The 27,754-nt window shown below is 41.2% G+C and overlaps 1 protein-coding gene across 6 annotated transcripts in view; it reads right to left on the bottom strand.

The window, feature by feature from the left end:
• Window positions 1–27,754, bottom strand: part of hivep3a (HIVEP zinc finger 3a) — a 91,145-nt gene that overhangs the window by 29,960 nt on the left and 33,431 nt on the right. For 5 of the 6 annotated variants that reach the window (XR_012394973.1, XR_012394974.1, XM_005159549.6 and 2 more), the window contains one exon: window positions 24,517–24,591. The gene's annotated coding sequence lies outside the window, so the exon portion shown is untranslated. Of the gene's footprint in view, window positions 1–2,498; window positions 2,560–24,516; window positions 24,592–27,754 lie in introns of those variants that run through there. The other variant, XM_005159548.6, reaches the window with a different exon arrangement.

Here is a 27,754-nt window from a genome sequence, read left to right on the forward strand (position 1 = left end):
GCATTTTACAATATTTTATAATGAGGTCAATGACGAGTCTTACCAATCCACAGTGTAACCCTGCCAGCTTCAAATGGTTAGAAACCGGGAATAAATCTTCATCCTCACGAAACAGAAGCTTTACACTGTACTTAACCAAATCTAAAATATGTTGTTTAAATACGTTTAAGAAACCTTGCCAATTTTCCCTCTCACACACTAATGGGCACCCAGTGGTGGTTCCTATGGCAACGGCCCTAAACCATGCAATGGCAGATGGAAGCAAAGCTGGAGGGCTAAATTTATCTCCCAGCATCCTCCCTGACTACAGAGTGAGCGCCTGACAAGCCAAGGTGCCCCCCTTCTTTCCAAAAATCCTCATCTCTCTAGACAGGAGGTGATGGACAAGGAAAAAAAACAATACCAGAATCTATTATGTTCTTACTTAGATTTAAAAAACAAACAAATGAAAATCATATTCACGTTAGCATAACAAGCTGATGCACTCATATTAAATAAAACATTGAATAAAATGCTCACATATATGGTCATCAAATGTACAATAAATAAATAAAACAGTATCAGAATCATTTGTTTTCCTAGGGTGCTTTCACATTTGGTTTAACTGCCCGGACCAAACTCAAGTTCGACTGTCCCCCTTGCCACCTTCTCGGCTGGTTTGTGTTCACACCGTCTTTTTTCCTTCTGAACCCCACGATTGCATCATCAAGCTGCTGTTTTGTGTACAGCTGTTGCTAGGTGATTGCCACGAAAGCAAAGCGCCAAAATGAAGACGTTCCCATACAGTAGGTGAGAGTTCAAAGTGGCTATTACCGTCGGAGCATATAACGCCGCCGTTTGAAATAGCTGCTGCTCTGTTTTAAGTGTATGACCGCAGTTTGCGAATAAGCTGCCAGGGGGCGCAAAGGGACGGGATGCAAACGGACAGAAATAGCCTATACAGCAGCTTTAAATATGCTACTGTGCTTGTAAATGAGATTAAACAATGTCAAAGCATTATAATTCCTTCATTAATCATTTAAAATCTGTTAACATGCTTTATTGATTGCGGTATGAATGGCGTCAAAATTAACACATTGAAGTAGTAACATCTGTTCAGAGAGCCACTTGCGTCTATCTTCCGCAAAAAAAAAACATTAAAAACGTTCTGAACATCACCGTTTTTGGGGGAGACAAGCAGACATTATCTCTGTTTGCATTGCGTCAGTCTCGCTTGTCACCAAGGTAGGTGATACACAGACATACACATTAACTTTGTTGTACAGTTTGCGGTTCACTTCAGTTATTTGGTACGATTGCGTTCATATCAGAAGTGAACGGTACCAGAGTTCACATGATCTGTACCCTAGACCAACTCTTTCAAGCAGACTCAGGTATGGTTCACGGCTGCACACCCGAGTTCAGAAGACACGTTCACACTAACTAAACGCACTGTACTTTGACGTCAAATGAACTCCGGTGCGGGCCAAAAGTGCTAGTGTGAAAGCACCCTTACTTACATACTAATTAAATCATATTGAAATCATTATTCAAATTAAATTATATTCAAATTAAAAGTACAATAAATAAATAGAACAGTATCAGAATCTATTGTTTTTTTACTTACATGCTAATTAAATCCTGTTCAAATTAGCAAACCAAGATTAAAAACTGCACTAGCATGGCTCATATTAAATCAAACATTACATAAAATGCTCAAATATGTAGTCGTCGAAAGTAATAATAAGAATAAACACATCAAGATCATATTTCAGAGCAACAATTGTTCTATCTGCAGTTACTGGATGCCCCCCCAACATAAAACCTGTCCATATAACTTCCCATTGCATAAACATTACTCATGCAGATAGAGATAAACAACACAAAGCATCTCTGCTCTGCAGTCATTCTGCCTCGGCTGATGCACTAAAAAACCTGTGTCAGGCATTCTAGATAAGCTGCCTTCTCCCTATACATCTATTCATCCCAGTCTCTCCAGTGCACCTTTTAATATCAAACCATCAACCCAAACCCAGTGACTTTCATCCATCTATCCACCTCGTTCATGTCCATGTCCAGGGATTTAAATTTCCCCTCCCTCCATTGAAAGAGCCCTGGGCCACCCCCGGCATCCATCCGCCCCGAGTCTCATTCATACGGCAGCAGCGTAAAGGAGGACACATACGCAGTACAGTCAGTCCATTCATCCTCTCTTTCCTTGCCTTCTGTACTGGCAGCCATTTAAACACACACACACACACACACACACACGCACACACACACAGTACACTACAGGCTGCACACAGCAGACTCAACGTCAGCCAGTACACACTGTACTACCAGACATATATAACTCTTACAATTCAGAACAAACATAAACACAATCAACACAGTAAGCTGAACACCCTTAAAGACAAGCAGCATCCTGATGGCATTAATGTGAGCTCTGCAGGCGTGGTTGTTGTGTTTGAAATCTGGTGGTCAAGCAGATTAGACTAGTAATCAACAATGTGTTTTACCTGATAGCTGCAGGTCTCCTCTTCAGCCTTGCTAATATGTGAGAGCGGTCAGGTTTTGAGTGAAGGCTGTGAGGCTGAGAGCGAGTGAGTCATAGGGAGAGAGAGAGAAAGAGAGAGAGTGTGTGTGTGTGTGAGAGAGAGGCTGAATGTATGAATGAGCTGCCGTAGTTTAGCGCGCTAACCGTGAGGCGAATGGGAGGTGAGATTATGCTTCGTGTGTGACGATGGATGCACATCTATGAGCAGGGAGGTACAGATAACATGTATTGAAGCCAAATGCGTCATATTTTAGGGAATATTTCCAAAATTCAGCATGTTTACTTTACCACATTGGGTGATTATTGCTGAATTGATGCAATAGATGTTTTTATTTTTTTATTTTATTTTTTTTTATGAATGTTGCCACTTTCTTTTTCCAGTGACGCATGTACTAGTATGTTCTAGTATGTACTGCCCACTTTTTGCAATCCTATCAATTCCCAGCACGACAGGAGGGAGAACAAGTCTCAATCTACTTTATTTTCTCACATAATATTTGCTTTACTCAGCATCACAAAAAGCAAACAGGATGGTAGCGCAATGTAATGAGTTGTAATGTTATGAAAAAATTCCTGCCAGGTTTAAGTCTAGCAAATGCACATACAAAATAAAATGAATTGCCAAAAATAGCTCAAATAAACACAATGGCTTCATGTATTTTTGTTATTTTTGTGCTCGATTTTTAAAGCTATCAGATAACTGATTTTGATATTGTTCTCTTAGACTTATGAATCCTGAATTTGTTTGTCCAGAAAATATTAAGAAATGTAGTATGCTTATTTTGTGTAAAGTGTGCAATTGTTATAATCATGAAAAAAGAACTGTTTTAGTTTGACTTAAATTTAAATTATATTTTCTTAAGAAAGCTTTGTAAATGAGGTCAGAAAACTTACATTACAGGGGACCTATGCCTTGTTTTAAAATGTAAATTAAGTCTCTGATGTTACTAGACCAGGGGTTTTCAACCTTTTAAGACAACCCCCACCTCCCAAAATCTCGCCAATTTTACTAGCGTGTTTAAAGTGTGTAGCATTAATTACATTCATTCATTCATTTTCTTTTCAGCTTAGTCCCTTTATTACTCCGGGGTTGCCACAGCAGAACGAACCAAAACTTATCCAGCACATGTTTTACACAGCGGATGCCCTTCTAATCGCAACTCATCCCTGGGAAAGCATTAATTACATTCAAACATAAATATAGCTTAACTGATTCAGTTGTGAAGGCTGAGCCTGTTGCCTGTTTCTGTATGGACAACTTGGTTGGATTCCTGACATGACTAACAGTAAGTCATCTTCCGCTGTAATTAATTGTGTACCATACAGTGTTGGAAGTAATGCGTTACAAAAGTAATTTATTACAGTAAAGTATTAATTTTTCCTTTAACGCAGTAGTGTAAGGCATTACTAATAAATTTTCAGTAATATTTTACTCGGTACAACAACCTTTTTGCCAGCAAGACATTAACAAATAAAAAATTGTGCAGTTCTATTTCCTGTTCATGGCTAGTGAATATAAGTGTTTGTTGTCATTAATCTCCCTCTGGCTATTGGAACTTTTTAATTTGAATATGGAATGATTTCAGCTTCTGAGTTTGAGGTCTGAGGCTATTGGCTCACCCCAGTTCGCAATAACATTAAGCACAGTGAAAAAGCGGCAAATAGATGAAAACGGCAAAAGACAGTACATTTGCGAGATGGACGTACGTTGTAAGCACAGTATTAAAGCTTGGTTTATACTTCTGCGTCAAGTGATCGTCATGACCCACGGTACATGCAACGCGGGTAGCTGTGCATTCATACTTTTGAGCACTGTTTCTGTTGCTCTGCAATAACACTTCCCAAACGCTAGCTGGCAGTGAGGTGTTTATGTTCCTCTCTGTCGAGTTTCTTTGCTGTTTTTTTTTCTTTTTTTTTTTCTGAACGCTTAATGTACAAATGGTTCAAACTCGCTCATTTTGAGACAGGAACTGGGGGACTTGCAACAACTTTAAGCATAAGGTATACACATAACAAAACATTCCATCCAAAGCTATTTCACGGGACATGACACTTGTAAACAGTCGCTCCATCAGGCTCGCGCGGCTTTCAGTCTCAGACACACTTGTAAGCGCTACCAACCCGAACAATCACAGAGCTTGCGCTACGCGTCGTTGCGACGTGTAGTTACATTTTTTGAGAGGTGCGCGTCAGTGACGCCAACGGCCACGGCGAGGGCTATGCATCCACGCATAGGCTGCGCCCTAGCATACGAGAAGTATACATCATTGAGCTGCGGATCCATTTAAATATTTGATCTCTATGCAACAGTTTGGAAGTAACCTTTATAACACTGGTGCCATAGCATACTTGCTTTTGATGTGCGTACATACAGAAAATGCTGCTTCACAAAGCCAAGTTTGCAGTTGAGTGGTTGTGTGGTTGAGTTGAACATTGATCACATTTACATGGACAATAATACTTTAATAGATTTTCATACAATTAAGACAATACTTTGATTAAGAGACACCCTTGTAAACAGCGATTTTTAAATGCCTTAATACGACTAAGTCATAACTGAATTAGTAAACACTGCAATCAAACTATTACCATCATGTAGAACTTTTCGCCATATTTTCCCACAAGATTGCAGACGCACACAAGACGAAATGCGGAAGTTTTTTTTTTTCATTCGGCATGCGTTATTAAATTCCATGACACTCTTCCACCAATCCTTACTCCTTGCGCCAATACCACAGTTTGTCATGGGGGCATGAATGAAATGATCATGAGTGAAAGTGAAACTGCCGAACTACAGTTAAAGTCACCCAAAATTACTTGAAACTCTTACATGAAAGCACTTCACCTAAACACCTTGTAGTAAAGTTTGTTCGGATTGTGGGAAGAAGGGTCGGCAATATCAGGTAAGCACAACTGTTCATTTTATTTAGTGTAGTGCTGGTTGCTGTGTGTGAATGTGTGTGAGCTCTCCTATCTCTCGGCTGCTCATTCTCCTCCTCTTATGAAGCTGTCTCTCCAGCCCAGTCACTAGAAAATACAGGTGTTACTGATTATTTATGAATGGACCACTGACCAGCCACCGGTGTCTCCGCATGCTCTCCCCCCTTTTTGGGTGTTCGATCATGCCTTCCCCACACACACCTTAATTATATTACTGCCTATTAAGGCAAATAACTAGATAATAGATGGCCATGTAAACATAGTCAGTAGTGTCTTCAAAGTTAGTGAAAGTTCCAGAAGGGATTTGATTTAGAAAGCCACTTTTTTGTCAGACGGCTTACCGGTTTTACTTTCATTCACTGTCATTTGTTTTAAAAAGCACCCAGTCCATTTTGTTTGTATGTTTTACTCAAACGTATTAACTCTACATGTGCCTGATATGTGCCTTAGATGTGGAGCTTACATTAATCATCAGTTTCACTCTACTGAACACATAAAAATCATTATAATAATTTTCTCGAGGCCATGCCTCAATTTCTCATTCACCATCCCCCCACCGTTTGAAAACCTCTAACCTAGAGTGTATGTGAAGTTTCAGCTTAAAATACCTATAAATACCCTCAAATGTATATAACTTTTTGAAACTGCCCGATTTAGACATTGATCCAAATTGTGCTGTTTTGTTGACTGTCAATTTAAATTCAAATAAGATGTGCTCTTTTCAAAAGAAGTGGAACTACAAACACAAGATTTATAACAGGACTAATGTTCACTCTGTGAAAAACTAAAAATTAAAAAAAAAAAAGTGGCTCAGAAAAAAGCAGTCAATGAAGACTGCAGTGTTCATTTCTGAAATCTAAAATTTTACATTTATGATGCCTCTTAGGGTGCTTTCACACCTAGACGTTTGTTTCAGAACCTATTAAGTACCCCCTTGGCTCAGTTCGTGGGGCATAAACAGTGTTGGGACAGTGTCGGGCGGCTGCTTCTCACTCAGGACTGTCTATTAGGGATGGGAAGATTAACCGGTATGTATCGATACGCGGTCATGCGCGTGCACGATGCGAGTGCATCGGTAGAGCAGCAGAGGAAAATTGAAATTTTGGAAGCAAATCGAGATGCATCGGTTTTTGCGAGATGCATCGGTTTTTCCAAGATACAACTTATATTTTTATTATAGAATGTGTTTTTTTATTTATTAACAAGTGTTTTCAACCTGTTTTTGGCGCATAATTTAATCAACCTACATAAAGTATGCCTTAGCAACGGACTTGCGGATGTGTACACTTACACTACAACTCAGTGTATCAGGTGTGCGGATGAAGCTAGTGGTGCGCCCTCAGAAAGCGCGAGAAGCAAAACAAACATTTTATTCCCCACTGAGTTTTAAATCTAAAGTATGGCAACATTATGGATTTAAGGATGGACGACTTGACAGGACAGATGCAATTTGCAAAATGTGCCGCGCATCTGTAAAATACACGGGCAGTACGACTAATCTGAAATCTCACTTGAAGCGGCGCCTTGGTGTTGTTGTGGAAGCATCTTCCAGTGTTCCTGCATCTCCGGCTTCCTGCACTGCTTCAACTGTAGCTACCAGCTCCAAAAGTGGTGAGAAAAGCATTGAAAGTTTTTTTCCATGCGCAACAGTTTTGTGGGCTCTACGCCAATAACGGATGTTGCATTGTTCAACTGCAAAGATATTCAGCCTAGTGTCACGGAGAACGAAGGTTTTAAATACCTCCTCCTGTTAATTTGTATTTAATTATATTTTTATCAGCCTGTTGTTTACAGTGATAGTGATGTTTCAAAGCAGCATAACACTGCTAGTTCACCACCTTAAGTTTTGAATATTCAGTGGTACAATATATCTTTGTAAAACTTGTTTTCATAGTTGAAAAGTTAAATCACAACCTTTATGTTGAAAGAGTGCAAATATATATATATATATATATATATATATATATATATATATATATATATATATATATATATATATATATATATATATTGTCACAACCAGCGATCGCTCCCCAGAGGATCGCTGGTTCTCACACGAACTCAGGACTTCATTTCCGCATTCCCCAGGACTACACATTCATACATGCACTGCTCCCAAACACACACGCCTGCTCACTCATGTATCCTGATTGCAAGCACCAGCTGAGCCTTGTTCACAGACTGATTACATCCCATTCATAAGCCACCCTCTCACGCTACCAGGTGGCCGAGTCTTGTTCTCCCAGTAACATTACAACGCGTTTCCCTGTCTTGTTTCTCCGTGTTTCGATCTTAGCCTTGTATCCCAGTTATCCTGTTTAGCCGCCTGCCTTTCGACCTTTTGCCTGTTATATTGACGACGATTCTGGACTGCCTTAATATACCTGTTTGCACCTGATGACCATTGCTTGCCTGACGTTTGAATAAACTGCATATTGGATCTTACCTCCTGTGGTCTCCTGTCACTCCACCCCAGTCCTGGTAACAGAAGACTCGGCCAGAACATGGATCCAGCGGGTATTCAAATCATGCGCCTCCGTCAGGATGCCCGGTCAATTGAGGAGTACGTGGAGAAATTCATTGAACTTTCACATCTGACATCTATGAGTGAGTTATGTTTAATGATTTTCTTTCGCGGAGGACTTGCTGAACCACTGTACTCCTACATGCCACTGCACAATCCCCACTGGACACTGGCACAATTTATCGATCTGGCTCTCCAAATGAGTGGATCTTCGTTCACCATAGGAGAGGTGGACGAAAATCCAAATAATCTTTTGGGGGGGGGGCTGTAGAGAGCAAGACCCGCTGGCTACGGGGCTTGCGACCCATTGTCCAAAGCCAGCTCACAAGATGGCCGCTCCCAGCCAGCTAGATCACAAGATGGCTTCCTGTTCAAAGTCTGTTCCTGCTCCTGAAAGGCCAACTCCAGAGCTGCCATTCCCTCCAGTGCTGCCAGTCCCTCCAGTACTGCCAGTCCCTCCAGTGCTGCCAGTCCCTCCAGTGCTGCCAGTCCCTCCAGTGCTGCCAGTCCCTCCAGTGCTGCCAGACCGTCCAGTGCTGCCAGACCGTCCAGTGCTGCCAGACCGTCCAGTGCTACCAGACCGTCCTGTGCTGCCAGACCGTCCAGAGCTGCCAGACCGTCCAGAGCTGCCAGATCCTCTAGAGCTGCCACCGCCAGAGCTGCCACCGCCAGAGCTGCCACCGCCAGAGCTGCCACCGCCAGAGTTGCCCGAGCCGATGCCGCAACCAACGCCTCAGTCAGAGCCAGAGCCGACGCCGCAGCCAGCGCCTCAGCCAGAGCCTACGCCGCAGCCAGCGCCTCAGCCAGAGCCGACGTTGCAGCCAACGCCTCAGCCAGAGCCAACGTCGCAGCCAGCGCCTCAGCCAGAGCCGACGCCGCCAACGCCTCAGCCAGAGTCGACGCCGCTGCCAGCGCCTCAGCCAGAGCCGATGCCTCAGTCAGAGCCACCGCCGCCGCCTGAGCTTCCCGAGTGGTCACCACCTGAGCTTCCCGAGTGGTCGCCGCCGCCGCCGCCGCCGGAGCTTCCCGAGTGGTCGCCGCCGCCTGAGCTTCCCGAGTGGTCGCCGCCGCCGCCTGAGCTTCCCGAGTGGTCGCCGCCGCCGCCTGAGCTTCCTGAGTGGTCGCCACCGCCGCCTGAGCTTCCCGAGTGGTCGCCGCCGCCGCCTGAGCTTCCCGAGTGGTCGCCGTCGCCGCCTGAGCTTTCCGAGTGTCCGCCGCTGCCGGAGCTACCAGAACGGCCACAGCTCCTCGCCCTGTCGGCGCCATCCAGACTCCTCGTCCTGTCGGCGCCATCCAGACAACTCGCCCTGCCGGCTCCCTTCAAGCCTCCAGCCCTGCCAGCTCCTCGCAGGACTCCAGGTCCTTCGCTGCCACGCGATCCAGGACCACTGCAGCTCCACTCTCCGGGTCTTCCGCAGCTCCAGTCTCCAGGCCCTCCGCAGCTCCACGCCCCAGGTACGCCCCAGCTGCATGGTCCTGGCCCTCCATCCCTCCCCCTGTTCTGCCTCTGCTCCGCCTCCCGCCTGAACAGTAAGTGGAGTGTCTGGAATCCACTCCTAGAGGGGGGGCTATGTCACAACCAGCGATCGCTCCCCAGAGGATCGCTGGTTCTCACACGAACTCAGGACTTCATTTCCGCATTCCCCAGGACTACACATTCATACATGCACTGCTCCCAAACACACACGCCTGCTCACTCATGTATCCTGATTGCAAGCACCAGCTGAGCCTTGTTCACAGACTAATTACATCCCATTCATAAGCCACCCTCTCACGCTACCAGGTGGCCGAGTCTTGTTCTCCCAGTAACATTACAACGCGTTTCCCTGTCTTGTTTCTCCGTGTTTCGATCTTAGCCTTGTATCCCAGTTATCCTGTTTAGCCGCCTGCCTTTCGACCTTTTGCCTGTTATATTGACGACGATTCTGGACTGCCTTAATATACCTGTTTGCACCTGATGACCATTGCTTGCCTGACGTTTGAATAAACTGCATATTGGATCTTACCTCCTGTGGTCTCCTGTCACTCCACCCCAGTCCTGGTAACATATATATATATATATATATATATATATATATATATATATATATATATATATATATATATATATATATATATATATATATATATTGCACTTATTCATTCTGTTTATCTTGAAAATACTTAAATAATATCTGCTATATGTTCTAAAATGGCCCTCTACTGTAAACTGACATTCTGGCTCTGAGAGAAAAGTTTGTAAAAAAAAGTCTTGGTTTTGCTTGGTTAATAAATAATCAAACTCATTCAGTGGCACAGCATCCTCTTTCACATAATCTCATAAACTTGATCTAATTAGTTAGTGCTGAATTATCGCATTGTATCGTGATATGGGTGTAAATCGTATCGTGTCGCATCGCAATATGTCACAAATGTATCGCTAATATATCGGATCGTATTCTTTGTATCGAGATGCGTATCGGATCAGCATTATAGCTTAGATGCCCAACCTTACTGTCTATGCTTATGAGGGAGAGATCACTAATGGGTGGGGCTTTCCTACAGAACATTCAATCTGTGTGTTAAAAAATAAATAAATACAAAAATTATAATGTGTATATATATCAAAAATATGTAAAATATATAATGCTTTACTTTTTATAAACTGCTGTAGCAAAACAAGAAAATAATAGTAGAAAGCAAAATAAACATTTTGCTAATAAATAAAGGTTTAAAATAAGCAGTTTTTAATCAGTTTATGACAAAATGTCAGACAGGTTGACCTTCAAAATATTTTTTACAGAAGGAGGTGGGTCTCAAAGGGAAAAAGGTGGAGAAACCCTGGTCTAAAGCATCGCTGATAGCTTCTATCATTCAGGTACAGTTTCTGGAGGAGTTAAGCTGGGTGCACCTCTAAAAGGATCTAACAGCTAACAAACTTTTCAGCCTTCCTAAAGCACATAAAGCACAGCTATTCTCTGAATAAAACCTATGTTGGCCTTTTAACAACAAAGCAAGAATCACCAGGCAAACAGAAGTACTGCCCATGACACAAATCCGCATATATTGTGAAGCAATATTTGATATGCAAATGAAGTGAATTTGACACGCAAATTAATCTAATAAACTCAAAAAAAAAAAAAGTTTCTATTTACACACGAATGGGACGATTTATTCACGTGTGCCGCATCTGGTGTGAACACAGCATTCGTCAGCGGCAGGAGAAGAGAACTGAGGTGCTGTTTGTTGATCATGTCAGTGTTTACAAAGAGATTACATCAAAAATAACACAAGTAAACTTGACATACTATACATCCGTCTAAAGCTACAACTAGTGGTATATATATATGATGTTTAACAGAGCAACAGGAAATTTTCACAGCGTGTCTGATAATATATTTTATTTCTGGAGAAAGTCTTATTTGTTTTTTATTTTAGCTAGAGTAAAAGCAGTATACATTTTTTCAAAACCATTTTAGGGTCAAACGTATTAGCCCCTTTAAGATATTTTTTCCCAATAGTCTACAGAACAAACCATCATTATACAACAACTTGCCTAATTACCATATTCTGCTTAGTTTAGCTAATTAACCTGGTAAAGCCTTTAAATATCACTTTAAGGTGTATAGAAGTGACTTAATAAAATATTTAGTCAAATATTATTTACTGCCATCATGGCAAAGACAAAATAAATCAGTTACTGGAAATGAGTTATGAAAACTATTATGATTAGAAATGTGTTAAACAAATCTTATCTTCGTTAAACAGAAATTGGAGAATAAATAAACAAGGGGCTAATAATTATAGATATATAAAGATATATCTATTATGTATATTTTTGCCATTTATGTCTTTTTTTGATAGGACAGTAGGATGAATGCAGCAGAAAAGAGAGAGGTAGGATGAGATCGGGAAAGGTCCACAAGACAGGATTCGGACTCTGGGGCATTAATAGCCATTAATAGCCATACTGCAGCACAGTAACCACTGGACTATCAGCACTGACATTATTAACTAATATTTAAATTTGTTTGATTATCTAAAACAATTAAGTGTGACAAAACTGCAACAACAACAACAAAAAATAAATCTGTAAGGGGCAAAAACTTTTCACTATATACAACAATTCTTTCTGGTTCTTGAACTAAAGTATCACTTTAAGGATGTTCCTACTAATTTAAAAGGAATTCAATCTAATGTAGCTGGTAAATGATTTGAAAAAATTCACAAGTTCACACTTGTATTCGTTTAAGTATAAAGCATATTTGGCGTGCTGTCCGGGGGAAGGGCTCTGAGCTCGAGGAGACGCCCCAACTCGAGTTATTCCCCTTATTAGGAAACAAAAAGGAGTTGGGATTTGAGCGAAGTATCTAGCCCTGCCACAGAATGCTCCCCCAGGGAATGCAATGCAAGAGGTGAGGTGACGGGGTGGTGGAGGGATGCTAAAGTTGTGAGATGCTGCAGGTAAGACAGCTTTGGTATATGTAGGGGTTTGTTCAAGAACTGATTTGATTATGGGATAGTTGTCAATGACGTATTCGATACTGAAAGTTCTGCGCATGCTTCTCCCAAAATTTGTTTACAAAACATCACTTCATGAGTTCAAACTTGCATTCGTTAAAGTATAAAGCGTTTTTGGCGTGCTGTCCGGGGGGAGGGCTCTGAGCTCGAGGAGACACCCCAACTCGAGTTATTCCCCTTATCGGGAGGAAGCGCTTGCTGTGTTGATTGTGGTGCATGATGAATGTCTCCAGCAAGAGTGTCTTTTCCCACGGGAGACGGGCATCTTCTGTGGGAGCGGTCGCTGCATTAGCGATGGTGTTCGTTAAAGTATGCATCCCCGTAATAGCTGTCGCTGTGCTGACAGTGGTGTATGATGAGGTATGTGTCTCTCATAGGAGTGGTTACTGCGATTGCAGTGGTGTGTAAAAAGTAAAAGGGGTATGCGTTTCCCGTAGGAGCAGTCACTGCACTAACGGTGGTGCATGTTAAGGTGTACGTCTCCGTTTGGGAGCTGTCACTGCACTTGCAGTGGTGCATAATTATGAGGTGTACGTCTCCCTTAGGAGGGGGTCACTGCACTTGCAGTGGTGCATAATTATGGAGTGTACGTCTCCAGTAGGAGCTGACACTGTGCTTGCAGTGGTGCGTAATTGTAAGGTGTACGTCTCCCATAGGAGCATTCACTGCGCTTGCAGTGTTGCATAATTGAAAGGTGTACGTCTCCCATAGGAGCATTCACTGCGCTTGCAGTGTTGCATAATTGAAAGGTGTATGTCACCCGTAGGAGCAGTCACTGCGCTTGCAGTGGTGCATAATTATAAGGTGTACGTCTCCCGTAGGAGGTCACTGCGCTTGCAGTGGTGCATAATTATAAGGTGTACATCTCCCGTAGGAGCAGTCACTGCGCTTGCAGTGGTGCATAATTATAAGGTGTACGTCTCCCGTAGGAGAAGTCACTGCGCTTGCAGTGGTGCATAATTATAAGGTGTACCTCTCCCGTAGGAGTGGTCACTGTACCTACAGTGGTGCATAATAATAAGGTGTGTGTCTCCTGTATGAGGTATGAGTGGTCACTGCCCTTGTGGCAGTGTGTAATAAGGTGTACGTCTAGTAAAAAGGAGGCAATGATTGTGCATTTCCACTGACTTTCCATTTAATTTCTATGTAAAACTTAATTGATAGGATTAAAGGAACTTAAGGTAGTATGAGGAGCATTGAGTAGTACCCAAAGTTTGAATGGAGTTCCATGATTTATATTGAGTGCAATTGTGACTTGAATCGCTGTGAAAATAGATGGGGTAAGCTAGTCATGTGATTCTGGATGATTTCTGAGCTGAAATTGCTTATCAGCTTATTATTACTTCATAATTACTTATTAAATTTATTTAATTAAGCAATTTATTTTATATACACATGTTGTCTATGTAAACGTTAATAACGTATTTAAGTTTTTTACATGTTAAGTATCTAGACAATGAATTTAAGGAATATAGTCTATTTGTGGCTCAGGATCACGGGCGGAAGGAAAAGAGAAGAGAGGGGCTGCCGGCGTTAGTGACGTCAGCGGAGGCGGCATCGCGCTGGAACTTGCGTCTGGGCCTAACAGAAAGTTGGGGGCTAGAGCCGTTTGCGGAGGCGTGCTCGCACTACTGATGGCTCTAGGATCACAGGTGAAAGGAAAAGAGAAGAGAGGAGAGCTACCGGTGTTAGTGACATCAGCGGAGGCGGCCTCTCACCGGAACTTGCGTAATCTGCAAGCGGCATGAGGGAAGAGTCCGCCTGTTAAGTGGTGACGTGTTGGTGACGTATGTAATACTGTTTCCAGGTACAAGCCGCTACTCATTTGAGTTAAGAAATTTATTTGTTTATGATCACTTTTAATTCATATCACACAATAAAGAAAATTTTATACAAAATCATAGTGTACACAACCATTTTTTGGGCTTGCTGCATAATAAATACCAAAATCTTAACAATTTATAAAATTAATCACTTTCTGGCCATCAGGTATGAGGTGTGGACATATGTATTGCGATCGTGATTTTCGAAAGTATTAATTTGCTTTGTAAACATTTTAATTAACATTTATAATTAACATTTCTCCCCATGCAGTAAACTGAGAAATTATTTGTTTATGATCAATTTTAATCATATTAAACGTTAAGTTAGTTTTATACGAAGTCATAGTGTACACAACCACTTTTTTGGGCTTGCTGCATAACAAATACCACAATTTTAACGATTTATAAAAATTAATCACTTGCATCATGTATGAGGCATAGACATATATATTGTGATCGTGATTTTCGAAAGTAATAAATTGCTTTGTAAACGTTATAATTACCATTTCATGAGTCTCCCCATGCAGTTGAATAGAGCGCTTGGACCCGGAAGCCGATTCGCGTGATGTCACTTATGAGCGGACAGGCTTGTTATTCCTAAATTTGGCGCGCCAAGAGCAGGCATTGCGGGCGCTACTAAGTGGAAATGTTCCGTGCGTGGGGGATGGACTAGGCCGTAGCGGAGACGTGCTCACGATGTCATGGCGAATTGGCCGATGGTGGCGCTTCACCTGTAGAGTGGTGGCCTGGCACTCGATTTATCTGGGCCAGTGGTTGCCAAACTGGGGAGCGGCTCAGGTTTGTTGCCGGTGTCTGGAATAGCGGCGGCGTGGTGGGCCTAAGTTAAGACCGCGGCCTCTGTTGATATGCTCTGCCGAGTGCTGATGCGCTGGACGTCGGCTTGGAGTTTGCAGGAGGAGCCGTGTCATCCTCATGGAAATTTGCTGTTTGGACAAGGTTACAGGATTGGATGTGCCAATGCTAAAGTCATGAGATGCTGCAGGTAAGACAGCTTTGGTATATATAGGGGTTTGTTCAAGAACTGATTTGATGATGGGATAATTGTCAATGACATATTCAATACTGAAACTTCTGCGCATGCTCCTCCTGAAATTGTTTTACAAAACATCACTTAATAAGATTTAGGTCATACTTTTCTTACAGTTCTAGCCATTCCTTGTGTCTAATATTTTTTAAATGTTTTGTTTACTTTTTGCAAAGAGAGAGTGAAGTGACATACATCAAGCACACTTTCCCACCCAACTTTTAGCTGCTCCCATCAGCCCTGAATCTAAACAAGATGAAAAGAATCAGGCCGCAGGTGGAAAAAAAGGGGGGTCCAGTTAGAGAGTTGCTCTGGAGAATATCCATGTCCTGGACCAAACTCCCTGAAATGCCTCTGCTCCAGCTGAAATTAGACCAGGAACTCTGACATCACCAAAGTTTTTTATTTCTTTCCATTTCAAAAGTACAAATAAAGCTGAAGTCCAATGTGCTGTACTAAAGGAAATAAGGCAGAGAGTGAGAAAGGGCAAACTTGAAACACATTCCTGCTGGAAAGACTGCAAGTTGGTGGTTTTGGTCGTTGTGAAAATGCTTAAAGCTTGTCTTGTACACATTTTACAGTACTTTTGTTATTTAGCGTTATAGGTTCTTAAAAGGGATCATAACATGTAAAATCTTTTTTAAAAGTTAATATACCCATTGCTTTAAATTCGTTAAACCTTCGACCTTAAAGATATTACGTTAAAAATATGTGAACAATTATAAACATTTTATTAAGTCAACAGTTCCAGATTATGACATGGACGTACTGGAGAGCTTTTTTTGAACATCTTAGTATTTACAAACAGATTACATCAAAAAGAACATGAGTAATCTTGACAAACTATACATCAGTCTAAAACTACAAGCCTCAAGCAGCGATTGTAACTACTTGTTTTTCAATGGAAAGCTTATAAAGAGTGTATTTGCTAAATTTGTGGAAAAAATTTACTCATAAAAGAACACACTTAGTAGAAGTGGAGTACAGTACATACATTCATAAGATACACATGCATTCATTTCTGTACATCACAGTTTATTTTTAAAGATAAAGGTCCATAGAACAACATCCCATAGAGAACATTCAGTCCAACGACACAATCGAGTTGAATTATAGATGATTATTCATTTGGTTACATCACAGTTTAAGATACACATGTTTACATTCTTACTTACATGCGAAAATTGTGTCTTCAAAGTAAAAGGCAACATGATTTTATAGCTTACAATGTTGCAAAGAAAATGAGACAAAGAACTGAATAAAAAAATCGAAGTTATAGTTACTAATACTGTTGTATTGCTATGCATCTGCAGTCTATGAGCCACTTTTAGCCAGTAGTTTCTAGATTAACTGATGAATTTAGCTAATGAGTGTATGATTCTTTCAATATATGGTAAAATTTATTTATCTGTTGGGAATGTCAGTCTCATTTTGGAGGCTGCTGCTGTCCACCGGAAGTTACGTTTTTAGACAAGGTCACATGCATTAATGCAGCCTTCAAAACTGAAATGAAATACTGTGTATTTTCTAGTAAGGTAATCTAGAGTGCTGCGATATGTTTCGTTAAACTGGCAGTGGATGGCTTATTTAGAGCAAAACAAAGAAATATCTACACTCTCAAAAAAATATTATGGTTATTTTAACACATCTTGTTGATATTGTGAAAAAAGGAAGAGGGAAGATATGAAAAAAACAATACAGTCTTCCAAACACAATCTGTGTAAACTATCATGCAGTCTCATTGCTATGTTACATATGTACCAGATTACGTAATTCTGAAACTTTAAGCAAGTTGGTGCCTCTTTTTTTATCGGTGGAGCACTTGATGCTTGTCTCAGGTACTGTAAGTACTTTTTTTATTATCATGAACTCTCAAAATGTACTTTGTTATAGTAAATGTTTTACAATCACAAACATTTCTGTTGTATTCCGTTCTCTTTGCAAGTGTTCTATTCTGCAAATGCAATGCAGTTTATTAATTTGTTTGGGTTAAAAGTTAAGGTCGTGATTTTGTTATAAGAGATCATGTGATGATGAAAATGTGTGTAAATTGAGCACACTGTAAACCATCTGAAATGTTGTTTTGGTCATTCTAAAATGCCTTACCGTTTAAGTATTAGTGTTTATAGTAGTAGTGTTATTATATTATTAATGACCTCTAGAATCAAGAGTGTCTGTGCTCCGCGTCTGATACTTTCAAACACCACCGCAAGTTTACTGTGTGTCAGGATTGCCTTCTAAGGCGCAAGTCATTTATTAGATGAAGAAAACATTGACGCAGCTTTTCCTACTGCAGCAATCAGTTTTTACTTTTGATATTTGGCGCCAGTTAATCAGGAAGTGACGATTCTGTTCGCTTTGACTTGTTGAATAGAAACTGCTTTATTCGCACATCATTATTGCGATAATCCAGTTTTGCCCATAAAGTTCATTCGCATTTTGTGGAGGGAAACATAGCTATTGGCAAGGACTCAAATCAAGCTTAACAAAACCATGTTTTGTTTGTACAGTACTGGTCACAAGAAGTACTGGGTCAATGATGGAAGCATCTTTTAAAGATTGTGAGTGTTATCCTAAAGTTTTCTGTTTTCTATGTATTTTGCAGCACTGAGCCATTTAACCAATCACGGGCATAATTGTTGAAATGGCCAATCAGAGATAAACTGATTTAATAATTGAATCTTGAATTTTGGCATGGTGACAAAACAACTTGATAAACAGTTTGATATGGATGTGAATTCATCATATACTTTTTCAAGCCAATCTCACAGAAAAGCATTAGCATATTTTTTATTTTTCCTTCTTTATTTTTGGAAATTTGATTTGGGAGAGCACAGTTTCACAGGTGCTGGTGATTAATCATTAGAAGAGTATATAAACAGCTCCTGAATGAGCGTGCTTCAGACATTCACTTTAGAAGTCTTTACTGAGCAGCAAGAGAGTTTTTAAGAGTTGAACAACATTCCAGCATCCAGCAGGGATTATGCATTCAGTGACGATCGAGCTGGGTCTTCTCCCATTCCCTGGGCATTTCGCTGAGTGCCTGAAAGAGCAGTCTTTCTAAAAGAGCCTGGGGGTCCAGCATGTTGAGGTGGTGCTCGTGGACAGCTCATGCCTTCACCCCAATGTCTGTTGCGCAACTGAGGTCGCAGCTAACCCTTGCGAAAGGGTGCATTACCCCTGCTGTTCACTGCAAGACGGTTAACACTCAGGCAGGCCTGAGAATTACAGTAGGGGCTAATCTGTCGCTTTTGGGTTTGCGGATTCCTCGCTCCTTTAAAGTTTGCTCCATCCAAGCTTTAAGCAGGTGTGATGGTTCATCCTCAAGGATAGCTGTCTGAAGTCTGCCTATTCGCTGAGTGGTGCACCTCCCACTAAGAAGATACCCGGACAACCCAGATTAACTTTGCGTTGTCCTTTCTTTAGGATAAGTTGGAGTGTAGGCTGTCACTCTCCACACTGAAGGTTTACATTGCTGCCTTCTCTGCTCACTATGATGCGGTGGATGGCAGCATGCGAAGCATAACTTAATCCTCCAGTTCCTCAGAGGTGTGTGGCAATTAAATCCATTGGCGGGATCCACCCTCTTATGCCCCCACTTAAGTTTTCTCTGTAGACGTTGTGGGACTGCAGAGAAATCCTTTCAATCCACTCAACTTAGTATCCCTGAGAATTCTGTCAATGAAAACAGCTCTGCTGGTCATGTTGGCATTTATCAAGAGGGTCGGCGACCTGGAGGTATTTTTGGTCAGCAAATCATCCCTGGAATTCGGACCAGCCTACTTTTATCCTATCCTGGCTACATGCTCCCAAGGTTCCCTCCACTCCCTTTAGGAGGACAAGGTAGTGAACCAGCAAGTGTTGCCCATGGAGGAGGCATGTGTGTATACTGTCCTGTATGCGCACTGTGCTGTTATGTAAAACAGACTCAGAACATAAGATCTTCTGAGCACCTCTTTGTCTGTTATGGTGTAAGTGGCATTTCAAAACAGAGGTTGGCCCACTCAATAATTGATGCTATCACCCTCACTTATCAATGCTAGGGTAAGCCGTGTCCTCCAAGAAAATGAGAGCGCACTTGACAAGGAGTATTGTCTCCTCTTCAACAGATATTTGTAGAGCTGTGGACCGGGCGACACCTAACACATTCAGAGGATTTTATAAGATTTTTTTTTCCTCCCGATTTCTGGGCAATCCCTAGAGATATGTGTGGTATTCTGCTCTGCTTAGAGCCTCATCAGGCAAACCCAAGAGAGTTCCTGAGAGGGTGCCTTGCACAGTATGATGTTGGGGCAGACCCACTTGGTCTGCCCATATGCTGAGGATTGGTGTCAGCCATACATGATCCTCGTTGGCAATCCCATAAGCGTCATTCAACAACAGAGCGCTCTGCCTCTCAGGTGGACTCGTGTCTTCCTTACCCGCTAACTAGCTTATCATATGTAGTGCTCCCCCTGAATAGAGTAAGCCCATATGTCCATATTGTCACCAGGTCTCCGCATTTGGGTAGCAGGTGGCCTCTGTAGCATCTTTAAAATGGACGGGGGTCATTGAAAGGTTGCGCGTTTGGTGACTTTGTGCTCTCATACTGTACTTGGCAAATTCTCATCCAAACGCGTGATGGGTTCAGCTGACGTTTTGCTTACACTCTCCCACTTGTGTCTAAGACACACATCAAAGTTCCCGACCTGAAAGGGAACGACATGTTACATCTGTAATCCAAGTTCCTTAAAAGAGGAAACAAAGACTTGTGTCACCACTGCTACAGCAGCTGGGTCTCCAGCTGATGGCCGAATGTTCGGCTTCTTCAGTGGCTGTGTCTGAAGCATACTTGTTCAGAAGCTGGTTTTATACATTTCTAATGATTAATCACCAGCACATATGAAGCTGTGCTCTGCCAACTCATAGGCATTCATTGTCCGGTCTTCTTACTCTTTAGAGTGATGGATCGTCTAGCAAACTCCCATTTGTGTCTAAAGCCATGGTCACACTGCACTTTTCGCCCCCTAGACTTCCATTCATATGCATGCTAAAGACTGAAAACACAAACTTGTGTTTTGCAGTTCGATGGGTCTGAAAGTTCAAGCTTGGTGAACTCTGACTAAATCGCATTAAGTGATTGCGTGAGACCAATTGAATATCAAAACATGACCTCTCTATACAGAAATTTGAAATATGGAGCAATCACTCGTCTAATCATCTTGTTTATTCCCGCCACTTTTTGTAGCGCCATATAAAAGAATTTTGCAAGCTCAAACTCTAGTGTGACTATGGCTTTAGACACAAAAATTACATGCTTACTTCAGATACGCTCAATAAAAAAGAAGCACTGTGTCTTGAATAAATGCTTGTTTAGATCAGTACATTCAGTCATAAATTGACATTATTCACCCATTTTTCTGGAATGTTGCATAAAAACTGCTTATTAGAAATACCAAGATGAATATACATTTTGAAATAAGCATATTAAACGTTTACTAAATGCATATTTACTGAATAAATTTCAGCATGTGCTGGAATCCATCAAAAAAGTCTATTATCATTGTAAAATGCCTTCGCCTTCTTAAACAGCTGCACTTACAAAGAGTGGTCTATGTCCTCAAAATGTCATTGTACGTTTATTGTATTTTGTCTTCATCTTCTAAGGCACAACTCATTTTGAAGTACTTAATGTTGATTGTTTTTTTGTTTTTTTAATTTTGAAAAAAAAATGGATGGAAACAGTGCTGTATTTGCAAATATTTTGTGCAATATTGCAGTTTTGCTTATAATTCTAATTCACATTTTTGGATAGAAACATACTGTTTTTAATGTTAATCAAACAGTAAAAGAAAATAGGGAAAATCATTTGCTGCTCTAAACAAAGTAGCTTTATTAAGAACCAATGTGCTTTAATTCATACTCTATTATGTGTCCTATTGTCTTTCATTTTGTTTTTTATTGTATTGCTGACAATGAAACAGCTTCGAAAAACAGGGTCCCCTCAAAAAGTTTTACTTAGTTTTACCAGTAATTCATAAAATAGTTTTTAATTGCTATGAGTTTGTGTTGACCATTTTTCATACTGACATATTGATTTAGTGAATGGGAAAGCATAGTGTAAAAATAAAGGAATTGTAATGGACAACACACTTTACCATTTTTATATGGTCTGAAAAATCATAAGAATTCTTTAACATAGGATAACATGCTGCTGAAATGTGCTAGACAGATGCTATTTAAACCTTGCCATCTGATATTCTTTCCAGTCTTACTCTATCACAAATCCTCAGGGTGCACTGTAGTTTTGCAGCCATCAGAGTAGAAATGAAAGACACTGCTCTTCATATCACTTACTGTTATTGAGTCCCCATCCTTTCACATTCACATGTAAAGTGTGCAACTTAATTCAATTTTCCAGTCTTACTTGAAAAGATCAGAAAATAGCATATGTACACTAGCATGTATTCTTCTCATCCAGTCAATCAAATCAATTGTTTGAAGCCAAATTAATAAACTGTATACATTTACATCATATGATTCTCTAATGTAGACATTCCTGAGTGCTGAATTAATGGTTAATTTCACTACTGCCTTTTAGATTACTAGCTTTAGAAAATACCCAGGCTGATGAAGGTGAACATCTGGAAGTCTCCTGGACCATGGACACCATTCCAGGCACTAAGTGATTTGTGTATATTTTTTTTGTAATGACCCTGTCACCATTCTGAGAACCACTTACCTTTTTCTCTGAAATACTGCTTGTGCTAGTTCTGAATAGGGTAAACATTTCTTTTGTAACTGATTGTGTTGCTAAACAACCTGTTCATAAACTAGCCAGGCACATTGTGTATTTTTTTTGCTTTCAATTCATGTTCATGTCATTACATCATCATTTCAAAGCACATTCACAGCCACTGTGCAACACAACAGCTTTACCTGTAACTGTATAGCAATTGTATCGAGCATTTTTAGTGCCGACAGCACTAGTTTTGCTTGCATCTTAAGCCCAGGACAGATCACATGACTTTTATTGTAAGTTGTCAGATCACGTCAGATTATGTAATTTTGTCTTGATAAAATCTTGAATTGTCAGGGGTAACAAATTTGTCAGACTACATGTTCGTTAATGATCTTCGACAAGCGTTATTTCCCAAAGCAGTCACAAGTGTTGCTATAACAATATTTCTTATCTTATTAATTTCAATGTTTTTTTTTATACAGTATATGTCCATTACAATAAATACTGATGCTTGCTTACAACCAGGCTACATCATTTAAAGGCATACGTTATGACATTGGAATGATCAAACGTATATTTCCTTTTTAATATTAAGATTTTTCTTTTAAAACTAAATGTCCCTAAAACTCCCTCACTTAAACTTGCAGTAAGTGAGACAGAGAAATTGAAAGCAAATTAGCACCAAGGAAAAATCAGACACTCAAGGCAAAATAATCACATTTTAAAAAATGATCAAATATACATGACAGAGGTTTGTGATACAACAATTACAACGAAGCACTCATTAAATCCTTATTTTCCACAGAGCAAAACAAATCATCCACCCGCACAGTTAGGTAGTGGACAAGCACAAACTAAAAAATAATTTGTATTGTAAAATATAATTTTGAAACAAATTTAGTTTATAAATCTTATCTTAACTTTTTTGGTTGGTTATCTACTAGATAAACAAGAATAATTAATAACATCTGAGGTGATGTGCTTTAAAACCAGTCAGCTAATGCTTATCGATAAATGCTTATTTTATTTAACTGGTTTGTTAAATAAAATAAAATAAATAAATTAAAGTGAAATATTCACAGTTTCAGAGGAACTTATATTGAACTTTTTTTTATTTTTAATGACAAAATAGTCCATTGCGCCAGTCAATTTAATTTTGAATAAGCAAGACAGGCTTTTTAAATGTATTAGTAGCACTAAACGTGTTTCCAGATTACTTCGAAAGAATGAACTAGTTTGGAAGGCTGAGAGAACTCAGAACTCATTGTGAGAATGGAATTTGGCTGCATGTTTGTGCCAGTCTGTCAATTAAAATGGGTCAAAACGCTTTAATGTTTTAGAGAAAGTAGTTAAAGTTTGCATAACTTATGATTCATCTTATCCACCCGAAACCCACCCATAAGTCAATATGCAGCCTATTTTTTTTATTACCTAACCCACGGATTAACGGCAGCACCCACAGATTTAACCAAGAAATTATGTGCTCCTATCGTCCCGAGTCACCCACACGACAGAACTTGTTGTGAAGATCAGGGAAAAAATTAAACATGCTAGACTTTCTGCGATGGTGTCGTGAGGCGTCGCGGACATGATACTGGTTGTCGTAACCTATGCCACATTACACAAGGAGAAACGATTGAATCTTGTGTCACGATGCCCATTTGTCGTTTAAGACTCCCTTTGTCAAGGAAATTGTGCTGAAATTGTGACAAAATCGTGTGATCTGACCAGGGCTTTTTAGGGTAACAACACCGCCAGGAGCATAAAAAAAGGGGTATGGAGTACTCCAGGGTTCTGTCCTGCTTTCTTCTGTTTTAGTTCATACCACTAAAATTATGAGTTTACATACATTAAACTAGGTAAATCTCCTTAACATGTGTCAAATTACCATTAACACATCATTACCAGAAAGGTAAAGTCAAATATTGGAAATACATTTTGTACATAATTTTATAGATTGACTAATTAGAATTTTTTTTTTACCTTCAAATAAAGACCCATTCACACAAAATTGATTTTTTGCTTTTAAAAATGCAAGATGACGGACAACTGTATCTTTAACAGTAAGATAAGGTCTCATGACATGTTTTTTTGTTTTTTAATGCAAGCTGTGGTGCAATGGTGAGACTTCCAGAATCTTTTACTGCCGTTTCTCAAAAGGTTCTATGGAAAGGGCTGTATTTTTGAAAACCCCTAATGTACAGCCACACTCTCTGTGCATTACTGGTGTAAATACAATTTACGAGAGCTTTGTGTCAGCTCTTTGACAGCACAGCAGATAGCAGGCAGAATACATGTACCCTGAGCTCCTCCACAACCTCACACGCATCCCTTAGATGTCCTCATCTTAGATCACATTCAACCTGTCCCCACTTGTCAAGTTACATTAGACTAGGACATTAGACATCGGGTGAGTGTCTCTCTTACCAGTGTACTCCAGGTGGCTCTGTCTGAAAATCCTGTTCCCTGCGTCAAAGGAGAAAACTCTGGGCTCAATGTCACCTGCAAAACAGAGACAATAACTCACTTATATACAGTACAAAAATACTCACCAGATACAAGGACATAGAACTGAATGTAGAAACGATAGTAACTTGTCATTAACAATATGAATTGACAACTCAATAGTCCGTACCAATATTAAGTACACATGTTCTTGTTTGCTTGTCAACTCCTTGTCAACTGCATGTCAATTCAAATAGCAAATCAGTCAAAATCGGTGGAATAACTCATTTAGACATGTAGATATGGTCAAAGCAAGTTGCTGAAGTTCAAACCAAACATTAAACTTTGGAGAAAGGTGGCTTTGGTGAATTTAAATGTTGTTTGTGCTAGATCAGGGATGTCAAACTCAGTTCCTGAAGGGCTGCAGCCCTGCACAGTTTAATTCCAACCTTGGTCCAACACAGTAAAGCTGCGGTCACACTAGAGTTTGAGCTTGCAAAACTCTGTAGTACTGTGCTACTAAAAAGAGCAGGATTAAACAAGATGATTGAGAGGGGTCTGGATGCAGACCAGATGCAGTGCAATCTGAGCTGCATCCAATGCTTTTTAATGCTCTCACCTAACCCCACCCCTAACCCTACCCATCACAGTGACGTTACTCACGCCATTGAGTGATTTATGTCTGACATTGCATCGCTGAGTGATGCAATCTTAGCTTGCATCATAAAGGCCGCACCCAGACACTATTGAGATGATTAGACATTAAAAAAGCAAGCGATTGGTCCATATTTTACAATTCTGCCCAGAGAGGTCATGTTTTGATCCTCGACTGGTCTCATGCAGTCAAGTGATGCGATTTAGCAGGTCAAAGGTCACCAAGCTTGAACTTTGCAAGGCAATGAACTGCAAAATTTGTCGCATGAGCTTGCGTTTTCAGTCTGACGCATTCACGTGCTTACATATGGAAGTCTATGGGGAGAAAAGTCCAGTGTGACCGCAGCTTTACCTGCAGGATTCAAACAAGCTAGAAGGGCTTAATTAGTTTGATCAGGTGTGCTTTATTAGGAAACTGCTAAACTTGTTGCACGAGTTCCGTTTCCATTCTGCCGCAATCGCATGTGTATGAATTACTAATTCAAGGAACTAAACTGTGCAGAGCTGTGGCCCTTCAGGAACTGAGTTTGACACCTGTGTGCTAGATGGTTGGTCTGAATATTTTTGATGCCAGAGATCAGGAAACAGTGGCTAGAGTAGTTTTTACATAATGATGCAAAACCATTACATATGCTAAGTCAGTAAAATCAAGAGTAGGGAAGAGTTTATGATTTATCTGTCTTAAACTTCTTATTTGCCTCTAGGAATTTATTTACTCACTCGAGTATGATTATTAGTACGATAATACGATCATTTTTTATTTCGATAATTTGGTCACACATTTTTTTGAGTTTGTCTAGTTTCTATTTTGTTGTTGTTCTTCTTGTTGTTTTCTAGCTAATGTTTTTGTTTTCTTTATTATTATTAAATCCATTGTTTTCACTTCTTCACCTCACTCCAGACACCAACAGGATGTGTCAATGTTCCCACACTGTTAAAATCTGTTTTTGGCTGTATTTAAACTGCAGATCAAAATTATTGTATTGGTTATGAATAAAATAATAAAAAATAATAATACAATTAAAATCAAAATTTTGATTTAGAAACAAATTTAAAACTATAAAATTACTTTTATATTTTTTTTACTTTTACAATTTATAAGTTTATTATGTTGGACATTTTCACTTTTCTCTATTGTCACACCTTTGGCACCTTTTACCAATCCAACCTACATGAGTACTGTTGCTGAAAATGTCCATCCCCTAACCACAGTAAAATCATGTTGTGATGGCAACCTCCAGCAAGATAACTGTAACGCCGGGGAGTGACACCAACAACAGAAGGTAGGATCCAATGTGCAGGTTTATTCACAGTCAGGCAAGCAGTGGTCAATACGGGAGCAAACAGGTGTGTGAGGACAATCCAGAATCATAGTCAATTTAACAAGCAAGAGGTCGAAAGGCAGGCGGCAGACAAGGAAAACTAAATAAACAAGGCAAGGTTCAAAACACAGAGAAACAAGACCAGGAACGCGTTGTAATGTCACCTTACAGATAAACAAGACTCGGCAAACTGAAGGGGTGAATGTGTGGCTTAAATAGTGTGTGTTAATCAGTCTCTGAAAGTCCTCAGGTGTGCAAATGTAATCAAGCTGGATTAGTGAGCAGGTGTGAGTGTCTAGGAGAAGTGCATGTATGCATATGTAGTCCAGAAGAAGGCAGATATGTAGTTTTATGAGTGAGTGTTTACCAGCGACATCTGGTGGTTGTTCGCTGGTGAACATGACAGAGCCCCCCCTCTAAGGAGTGGCTTCCAGACACTCCTAATACTGTTCAGGCGGGAGGTGGAGCGGAGGCGGAACTGGGGGAGGGATGGAGGGCCAGGACCATGCAGTGGTGGTGGGACTGGAGGGTGGAGCAGCGGAGGGCCCGGAGCGTGGAGCAGCGGAGGGCCCGGAGCGTGGAGCAGCGGAGGGCCCGGAGCGTGGAGCAGCGGAGGGCCCGGAGCGTGGAGCAGCGGAGGGCCCGGAGCGTGGAGCAGCGGAGGGCCCGGAGCGTGGAGCTGCGGAGGGCCCGGAGCGTGGAGCTGCGGAGGGCCTGGAGCGTGGAGCTGCGGAGGGCCCGAAGGGGTGGAGCTGCGGGGGGACCGGAGCGTGGAGCTGCGGAGGGCCCGGAGCGTGGAGCTGCAGTGGCCCTGGATCATGAGGCTGTGGCCATTGAGGAAGCTTAGGTGGCGGCAGCCATTCAGGAAGTTCAGCAGGCGGCGGCCATTCAGGAAGCTCAGGAGGCGGCGGCCATTCAGGAAGCTCAGGAGGCGGCGGCCATTCAGGAAGCTCAGGAGGCGGCGGCCATTCAGGAAGCTCAGGAGGCGGCGGCCATTCAGGAAGCTCAGGAGGCGGCGGCCATTCAGGAAGCTCAGGAGGCGGCGGCCATTCAGGAAGCTCAGGAGGCGGCGGCCATTCAGGAAGCTCAGGAGGCGGCGGCCATTCAGGAAGCTCAGGAGGCGGCGGCCATTCAGGAAGCTCAGGAGGCGGCGGCCATTCAGGAAGCTCAGGAGGCGGCGGCCATTCAGGAAGCTCAGGAGGCGGCGGCCATTCAGGAAGCTCAGGAGGCAGCGGCCATTCAGG

Source organism: Danio rerio, chromosome 19 (genome assembly GCF_049306965.1).
Source record: "Danio rerio strain Tuebingen ecotype United States chromosome 19, GRCz12tu, whole genome shotgun sequence".
In the NCBI taxonomy this organism is placed as follows: Eukaryota; Metazoa; Chordata; class Actinopteri; order Cypriniformes; family Danionidae; genus Danio; species Danio rerio.